Source organism: Canis lupus, chromosome 19 (genome assembly GCF_003254725.2).
Source record: "Canis lupus dingo isolate Sandy chromosome 19, ASM325472v2, whole genome shotgun sequence".
In the NCBI taxonomy this organism is placed as follows: Eukaryota; Metazoa; Chordata; class Mammalia; order Carnivora; family Canidae; genus Canis; species Canis lupus.
The window spans coordinates 17960851-17970299 of NC_064261.1; the positions used below are offsets into that span (position 1 = coordinate 17960851).

General features: G+C 36.8%; 1 pseudogene; it reads right to left on the reverse strand.

The window, feature by feature from the left end:
- Positions 1-7436: 7436 nt before the first annotated feature.
- LOC112642712 (39S ribosomal protein L16, mitochondrial-like) lies at positions 7437-9112 on the reverse strand (annotated as a pseudogene).
- Positions 9113-9449: the final 337 nt, after the last annotated feature.

Here is a 9449-nt window from a genome sequence, read left to right on the forward strand (position 1 = left end):
CTAGGAACTCTCAGTATCTGGAAGTTGGAGGGTGTGTGGGATTTGGGTTTTTTTCTTAAAATTTTTTATTTTTATGTTAGTATAATCAAAGAATTTCATAAGTATGCTTAGTTTTGATATACTATTTTCTTTAAACCAGACATGCAAAGATGTGATGTAGACCAGTTATTCCCACATTTTGCCTCCCAGCAATGTATGCATTGGGAGGCAGAAATATTGTCTCTATTTTCTGTCTAGGAATCCAGTGCCTATTTCAGGTGCTCAATAAACAGCCCCTGAAATACGGCACTTGGGAAGAGACCTATTGTTTCATAGTGTGAAATGATTAAGACAAAGACTTCCACTAAAATGCACCACAAAAACACTGAATTTTATAGAATTTGTTTTGATCTACCTGGAATCCTGTAAAGGTTCTAAGTTTATTTTTATTTATTTATTTTTATTTGAGTACAGTTGGCACGTAATGTTACACTAGTGTCAGACATATAACATAGCTATTTAACAAGTTTACACATTATACTATGTTCTCTACAAGTATAGCTATCATCTGTCACCATGCAATGTTTTCACAATATCATAAACTATACTTTTTATGCTATCCCTTTTTTATCCTTTTATTCATTCCATAACTAGAAGCCTGTATCTCTCATGCTACTTCACCCATTTTGCCCAACCTCCCATTGTCCCCCCTCTAGCAACCATGTTTGCTTTCTGTATTTATGGGTCTGATTCTGCTTTTTGTTTATTCATCTGTGGATTTTTGTTTGTCTGATTCTAAATATGAGTGAAATCCTATGGTATTTGTCTTTATCAGTCTGACTTATTTTACTTAGCATTAATATCCTCTAGGTCTTTCCACATTGTCTCAAACAGCATGATCTCGTTTTTTAATGGTTGTGTAATATTCCATTGCATATATATACCACATGTCCTTTATCCATTCATCTATCAATGGACATAGTTTGCTTCCATATATTAGTTATTATAAATAATGCTGCAAGAAACATAAAAGTGCGCATATCTTTTCAAATTAGGGGTTTTGTGTTCTTTTTTGTTTTGTTTTGTTTTGGTTTGGTTTTGTGTTCTTTGGGTAAATAATCAATAGTGGAATAATGGATCATATTACATTTCTATATCTAAGCTTTTGAGGAAACTACTGTTTTCCACAGTGGCAATCCTAATTTCCATTCTTGCTAATAGTATATGAGTGTTCCTTTTACTCCATATCCTTGTCAACACATTATTTCTTATCTTTTTGATTTTAGCCATCCTAACAGTCTAAAGTGCTATCTCTTTGTGGTTTTGATTTGCATTTCCCTGATGATTAGTGATGTTGAGCATCTTTTATGTGCCTGTTGTCCATCTGTATGTCTTCTTTGGAAAAAAATATCTATTCAGGTCCTCTCTGCATTTTTTAATCAGATTGTTTTTGGTGTTGAGTTGCATAAGTTCTTTACATATTTTGGATATTAACTTGTTATTAGATATATAATTTGCAAATATCTTTTCCCATTGAGTAAGCTGCCTTTTTGTTTTGTTGAGGGTTTCCTTTGTAAAAGCTTTTTATTTTGGAGTAGTCCCAATAGTTTATCTCTGCTTTTGTTTCCCTTGTCTTAGGAGATGGCAATCTATATTTTAAAAACACTACAAGTGATTTTGATGCATGCTAAAGTTTAAGAGCCACAGTTCTAGATTAAAAGATAAAGAGATATGACAACTAAATGCATGGTGTGATACTTGATTAGATTCAACTTTGGAGTAGGGTGGGTTGGGGAACAGCCAAAAGGAATATTATTGGTCAACTGAGGGAAATTTGAGCATGAATTATACATCAGATCAGAGCTTCTCGGAATTTAATGTGCACACAAATCATCTGGGGATCTTGTTAAATCCAAATTCTGATTTTAACTCTGGGGTGGGCCCTGAAATTATGTATTTCCAATAAACTCCCTAGGTGATGCTCATGCTGCTGGCACATTTTAAAAACTAATCTAGAATAATTTCCTAATCTTTTGTTTTTTACTACACTGATATTTTTGAAAATCCTAAACTAGTTGTTTTGCAAAATATCTCATAATTTGGATGTGACTGATTATTTCTGCATAATTAGACTAAATTCTTTTGGCAGGAATACAATATAGGGGATCCTGCCCCTTTTCAGGATAGTACATCAGGACACACATGATTTCATTACTCTTTAATTCACTTGTGATTTCAAATTCCAGCTTTTCTTCCTCTACCCACCTCATGGTCTCCTGAGCCGGGGAGGAGGTGTCAAAATCAGGCTCAGAAGACTTTCACTTGCACTCATAGTCTTCCTGTTACTGTTGACAGAAGCAACAACGAGGACCTAACTGGAAAGTTGAATGCCCCTGAGACAGTTCCCGTTGATCTGTCTCCCTAACTCAAACCTTAATGATACAAAACAATATAGCTGTGTTTGTGAAAGTCCTCCTGAACCAAAGATGAATCACTGGTTTGCCTCAGAAATGAGAGGGAGACTGATTCAGACAAGCTCTGTTGCCAAAAATACCCTCTGGAGGATGTTACACCAAAAAACAGAAAGAAAGCAGAAGACGACAGAGAAACACTGAAGGTGTTATGACAGAGCTACAGAAATCCTTTTGAAGATATAGGTAATAAGATTTGAACCTTCTCTGGAAACTGGCAACCAGGCCAGTGAGCATCCTTATGTTTTTTTCAAATAGAATCTCAAAATAGAACAGGAGACACATACTTCAGAGAAAATATACGAAAAGAATTGAAGAAAAAAATTAAGAATACATAACTTTTGTGATGAATAAGGCATCAGTTAAAACTGAGTAATCAAAAATATTTTAATACTTGATACTTTAAAGGCAAACAAAGAAATAGAGGGAGAGTAGGACTTGGGAATAGTCAAGACAGTCATAAAAATCCTAGTCAGCGGTAGTCTCAGCACTCAAGTTCCTTCCTTGGAACATTATTATCATAGAGAAAGACAATATAAGAACTATAAAATAAATCTGCCTTCTTAAGCTGGTCAGTCTGCCAGGCACACTGTTATTTCCACCGAAGGCAGGAGTGTGGGTCCACTATATGTCCTTGTTCTCTGTGTTGGGAGGCAGCTGGTCCCAAAAAGCCTGCCAAATCCAATGGCTGGGGGAATCACTTTTCCCCAAAGCTGGGGACACTGTGAATCCCACTTCCACAGTCTGAGACTCTAAATATGGTGAAGTTTCCAGACACAGGCGTAGCTGAAACACTTAGCCATTTCACCCCAAAAACTGAAAGCATGATGAAAGGAGAGTTTTTACCCATGAACTCCAAACTTAGATGTTAGGTCTGATGTGTTGTTATTAATTAAGGGCAATAATAGGCAAAAAGATTTAAATGCAAGTAAAGGGGAAGGGGTGTCGTGAGTGCCACTAGATTTAAGGAACTTCTATAAAAGTTGTCAAAGAACTAGAGCCAGCTGACCTCCCCTCCGGCACTCTGCACTTCAGTTGTTCTGAACCATCTGGGTACCTCAAGCTTGCCACACATTCTTGCCTCCAGGCCTTCTTCCCAGCCTTTCCCATCTTTAGCTGGTTGACTTCAGATTAGATAATCTCTTCCCTAGAACCCTCCTTAACACCCGCCTTCTCCAGTGTTGCCCCCACAGAACTTTGTGCTTATGATCATAAGTGTGCCTGTCCTTCCCTCTAGACTATACGCTAGTCTTGAAGGCAGAAATCTATTTTGCCTAGATTCTATCTATTCAAATTCAATTTTGAAATTTTAGTATCAAGTGCAGTGCCTGGAGCATGATATTAATCATGATGGAAATATACTTATTACATGCAAGGTATTACTCTGAGTACTTTAGATTGATTGAGTCATTTAATGTACACAACATTATGAGGTAAGTACTGGTATCCTCAATTTACAATTATCCCCAATTTACAATTTATCCCCAATTTACAAAAAAAGGCACAAAGTATTTAAATGATTTGTCCATGGTCTCTATCTGGTAAATAAATGGTAGAACTATGATTTGAATCTAGCCAATTTGATTCTATGGACCATGCTTTTAAACTCTAAACAATGTTGCTCTTAACAAATACTAGATGGAAAAATGGGTAAATGGAGATAATATATGTAAGGATGGATAGATGGATGGATGCAAGGACAGATGGAGGGATGGGTGGAGTGTGCAGGTCTCTAGCCAGTTAAAGAAAGATAGGACATAGAGAAATATGCCCTCTATAAACCTCTTCTAAGGAAGACTCAATTAAGTGCAAACATTTAGGCACAAACTGTTTTACACTAAAGCAGGAATCTATATGTTGGAGAACACACAAATACATAGAAGTGTATTTGGATTTTGGAACTAGAAGACTAGATGTGAGTCATGATCCTGTCAATTTAGTGCCACTTATTCTGTCTATCAACACTCACCTCATCAGTGGAGGATATATGAGTATCTAAAAGAGTGCTTAGAACTTAGGAACCTCCTGTTTTATTCTAGTTCCTCTCCTGCTGAAGAAAATGATATCACCTGGATCTGATTTACCATAAGCAGAAAAATGCTGAGAAAAGGGTCAGAGTGGCTGGCTCACTGGAGGACAGGAAGGTAAGACTTGTCTGGATCCCCTGCTCTCTTCCTGGAGTTGGACTTTGGGCTTTGAAATGAGAGATGAACTCACAGCTTAGTTCTGCCAATTCATCAAATTCTAGAATTATTAGACATTTTTACTTCATCTTGGAAAAATATGCCTGTGTATACAAATGTGACATCCTTGAGGACAGAGTGCTTGATACTTATATTTTAATATCTTTCTCATATAATAAAAGTAATTAAAGCTCACTGCAAAAAATTTAAGGAACTACAGGGAAGTATAAAAAAGAAATGAAAGATTGGTCCATGTTTATCATCTTGGAGGATCTTTCTTAATGTCTTAGTATGCATATAAGTATGTATACTTTTTTAAAAACAGAAATAGAAAATCCTGTTTTAAAAACAGGGTGAGCCTGTATATAGCATTCTGTTATTTTCACTTGGTCTACATTGTAGATTGCTTTCCTAACATAGGAATACATAATCAACTGCACAGCAATCCACTGAAAGTATGTAACATAAATTATTTAACAACACTATAAATGAAGCTCATATGAAACCATTATTTAAAAACATATTCCAAACAAACAAACAAACCATATTCCAATGAAAATCTATACATATTGTTGAGCTCCTTTTTCTATTATTTGCCTTGCTTAAATTCCCAAATGGGAATTGTCAGGTTAAAGATATATATTTTTATTTTCATACATATTGCCAAACTCCTGTTTCATCAACAGTATTGGAAAGTTACCCATACTTTCTCTATCACTGGATACAGCCATTATTTTTAAACAGATCAAAAAAAAGAAAAGAATGATTCTCATATTAACTTACAGATATACATTTTTTTCCTGAGGTAATCCTCAAACTTTATTTAATGTAAGTATAATAATGCACTTAAAAAACAGATAGTTTCACATATTTGGGTGCTCCCAAGTTGGGGGCATAAAAATCTACAATTGTTCGATCTTGTTGGATAAACTCCTTTACTATGATATAGTGCACTTCTTCATCTCTTGCTACAGCCTTTGGTTTAAAATCTAGTTTGTCTGATCTAAGTATGACTACTCCAGCTTTATTTTGAGGTCTATTTGCATGATAAGTGTTTCTCCATCTCCTCACTTTCAATCTCCAGATGTCTTTAGGTCTCTTGTAGGCAGCATATAGATGGGTCTTGTATTTTTTATCCATTCCAATACCTTATGTCTTGACTGGAACTTTTCGTCCATTTACTTACAGACTAGTTCTTGATAGATGTGTATTTAGTGCCATTTTGTAACTTGTTTTGTCATTGTTTTCTGGAGATTTTCTCTGTTCCTTTCTAGTCTTTGTTGCTCTTGGTCTTCCCCTCCAGAGTCCCCTTTAATATTTCTTCCAGGGCTGATTTAGTGGTCACGAAATCCTTTAGTTTTTATTTGTCATGGAAACTCTTTATCTCTCTTTTATGCTGAATGCAGCCTTCTGGCTAGTGTATTCCTGGCTGCAGATTTTCTCCTCTCAGTACATTGAAATATGATGCCATTCTCTTCTGGCTTGCCAAGTTTCTGTGGAGAGATCTGCTGCTAACCTTATTTGTCTTTCCTTATAAGGTAGGGACTTCTTTTGTCTTGCTACTTTTAGGATTTTTTTCTTTTTCTTTTATTTTTTTTTAAATTTACTTATTAATGAGAGACGCAGAGAGAGAGGGGCAGAGACACAGGCAGAGGGAGAAGCAGGCCCCACGCAGGGAGCCCAATGTGGGACTCATCCCGGGTCTCCAGGATCAGGCCCTGGGCTGAAGGAGGCGCCAAACCACTGAGCCACCTGGGCTGCCCATAGGATTTTTTTCTTTATCATATTATGTCTTGGGGTTGGCCTGCTTTTGTTGATTTTGATGGGAGTTCTCTGACCTCCTGGATTTGGATGTCTGTTTTCTTCCCCAGATTAGGGAATTTTTCAGCTATAATTTCTTCAAATAAACTTTTGTCTCCTTTCTCTCTCCTCTTTCCAGGACATATAAAGATGTTTAGCATCACTCATCAGCAAGGAAATACAAATCAAAACTGCAGTGAAGTAACACCTCACACCAGTCAGAATGGCTAACATTAAAAATACAGGAAACAACAGATGTTGACAAGGATGTAGAGAGAGGGGAACCCTTTTACACTGTTGGTGGGAATGCAAACTGGTGCAGGAAAACAGTGTGGAGGTTCCTCAAAAAACTAAAAATATGATTATTCTATGATCCAGCAACTGTACTACTAGGTATTTACCCAAAGGATACAAAAATACTGATTGGAAGGAATACATGCATCCCAATGTTTATAGCAGCATTATCAACAATAGCCAAATTATGGGAAGAGCCCAAATATTCATTGACTGATGAATGGATTAAGAAGATGTGATACACACACACACACACACACACACACACACACACACAGTGGAATATTACTCAGACATAAAAAATGAAATCTTGTCATCTGCAATGACATGGAGCTAGAGAGTATTATGCTAAGTGAAATAAGTCTATCAGGGAAAGACAAATACCACATGATTTCACTCATCTGTAGAATTTAAGAAACAAAACAGATGAACGTAGTAGTGAGAGAAAAAAAGAGACAAACCAGAAGACAGACTCTTAACTACAGAGAGTAGACAGGATTACTGGAGGGGAGGTTTGGTGGGGAGATGGGTTAAATGAATGATAGGGATTAAGAAGAGTACTTATGATGAACACCAGGTATTGTATGTAAGTGCTGAATCACTAAATTCTACGAAACTAATATTACACTGTGTATTAACTACTGGAATTTAAAAACTTGAAAAAGATTTTTAAAAATCAACAGATATTGTACAGTTTTTCAGAAATCATCTACTCATATGCTGCTCCTTGGTTAGACATCAGAGCTACCCAAAGACTTTAAGGGTAGAATGAGAGGAATAAAAGTGTAGATTCTTTTTCTCTCAGTAACCTTTGTACATTTATTTCTTACATTATCACTACACACATCTAGGCATACAGAACTTGCCCCAGGACTGCCCCTTCTGGGTAAAGTCATATGGGCTCAGGACTTCCCACATCGTCAGTGTTGGCAGTGGCTATATGCTGAAAGATACAGGGGTTTGGTTGTTCTGTTCTCATTCCTCCTGATCTTTCCACATCTTCTCTAGAGTCTTATACACTCAGACTTTGCTGAGAAGGGCAATTTGTTTTTTTTTATTTTTTATAAATTTATTTTTTATTGGTGTTCAATTTGCCAACATATAGAATAACACCCAGTGCTCATCTCATCAAGTGTCCCCCTCAGTGCCTGTCACCCAGTCACCCCCACCCCCCACCCACCTCCCTTTCTACTAGCCCCAGTTTGTTTCCCAGAGTTAGGAGTCTCTCATGTTCTGTCTCCCTTTCTGATATTCCCCACTCATTTTTTCTCCTTTCCAAGAAGGGCAATTTGTGAGCAATATAGTCAAGGAAACCTTGTATCTCTTTGAATTCACAATTCCCACTCATCTCTATTATGAGATAGCCAGCCTTCACAAGGAGTCATATTGTGACCAAAAGCACTTTTGCCTCCCCCCACTTACTGTCTCATACCCTTGCAGGTGATAGGCCTGAAAGGAGGTGGTACTCTCCATAAGGCAAACATGTTCTTGGGGTCCGCAGAGCAGCTCATTGTCAGGTACATCATTTTAAAATGGTCCCAATGGAGGTAACCACCACCAAGTGCCAAGATTGCAAAATTGCCTTCAGTGAACTCAGTAGCTTCAGTAAAGGTCCCCATATGTCACCCAAGGTTTTAGATTCTCTTCCCACTTTTGGCACAAGTGGTGCCCTTTCAACAAATCTAAGCTGAGGCTTTTCAGGAACGGAAACATCTTCAGAAGTTGCCACTGGGAGCAGCATCTGTAGTCCCCCACTGGTGGGCAGGACTGCCTAAGAATCTGACAGTATTGCTCACAGGAATGGCCCCCTGGCTCAAGCAGCTGCCACATGGTCACCTGTACCTGGCTCCCCAAGGAGACTCTTAACATATTTTTAATTGCTAGCAAATCACACACATTTAAATGTTTTTCACAATTTGGAATTCTCTTCTGTGAGTTTCTAGTTTATGTCCTTATCATATTTCCTTATCCATCTGTAAGAGCATGTATTCATCTTTGCATATCTTATGCCTACTATGGAATTTAGCACATAGTAGTTATTCAACAAATAACATATTTTTTTTAGCTGCAAAAAATATTTATACCCATAGGACACAGGACCAGGGGTTCTAAGTTTGAATCCTGATTGCCAGAAATTTACATCTAACTTTGGGAAAATAAATTCTTGGAATCTGAAAATGATGACATAGTCAGACCCCCAGTAGCCCTGACACTGTATATTCTGAAGTCTGACACTTGAGAAAGAATACCTCCTATATAAAAATTTTCTAAAGAAAAGACCAGGAAGAAGAGTGGGGGCTATTTACCTCATATCAATGAGAGGTACTCACAAGGTTTGTACCCAAACCTTCCTGTTTCTTGGTCTGCCAGAAACCCAAGAGCCATCATCCCTAAAATAATCATCATACCTTAATAAGTCTCAGAGTAATCAAGCCCAACTATGTTTTCTATGGGATATTTAGGAAAATAAGAAGATATTTCCTATCCAAATATCATTAGATTCATATTTTAAGAAACTTTAGTCAACCCAGACATGCAGAAAAATCCCTAAAGGAACATATATAATGCTTCTTTTCAATATGTATTAATTAATATATATAATATATGTAACATGTAATTTATATTATGTTTACTTTTAATGTTTGTAAGAACATATATTTGTATTTTATCACTTTTTTATTTTAATGATCAGGACACTTTTATGATATTAAAGAGTTTTTCA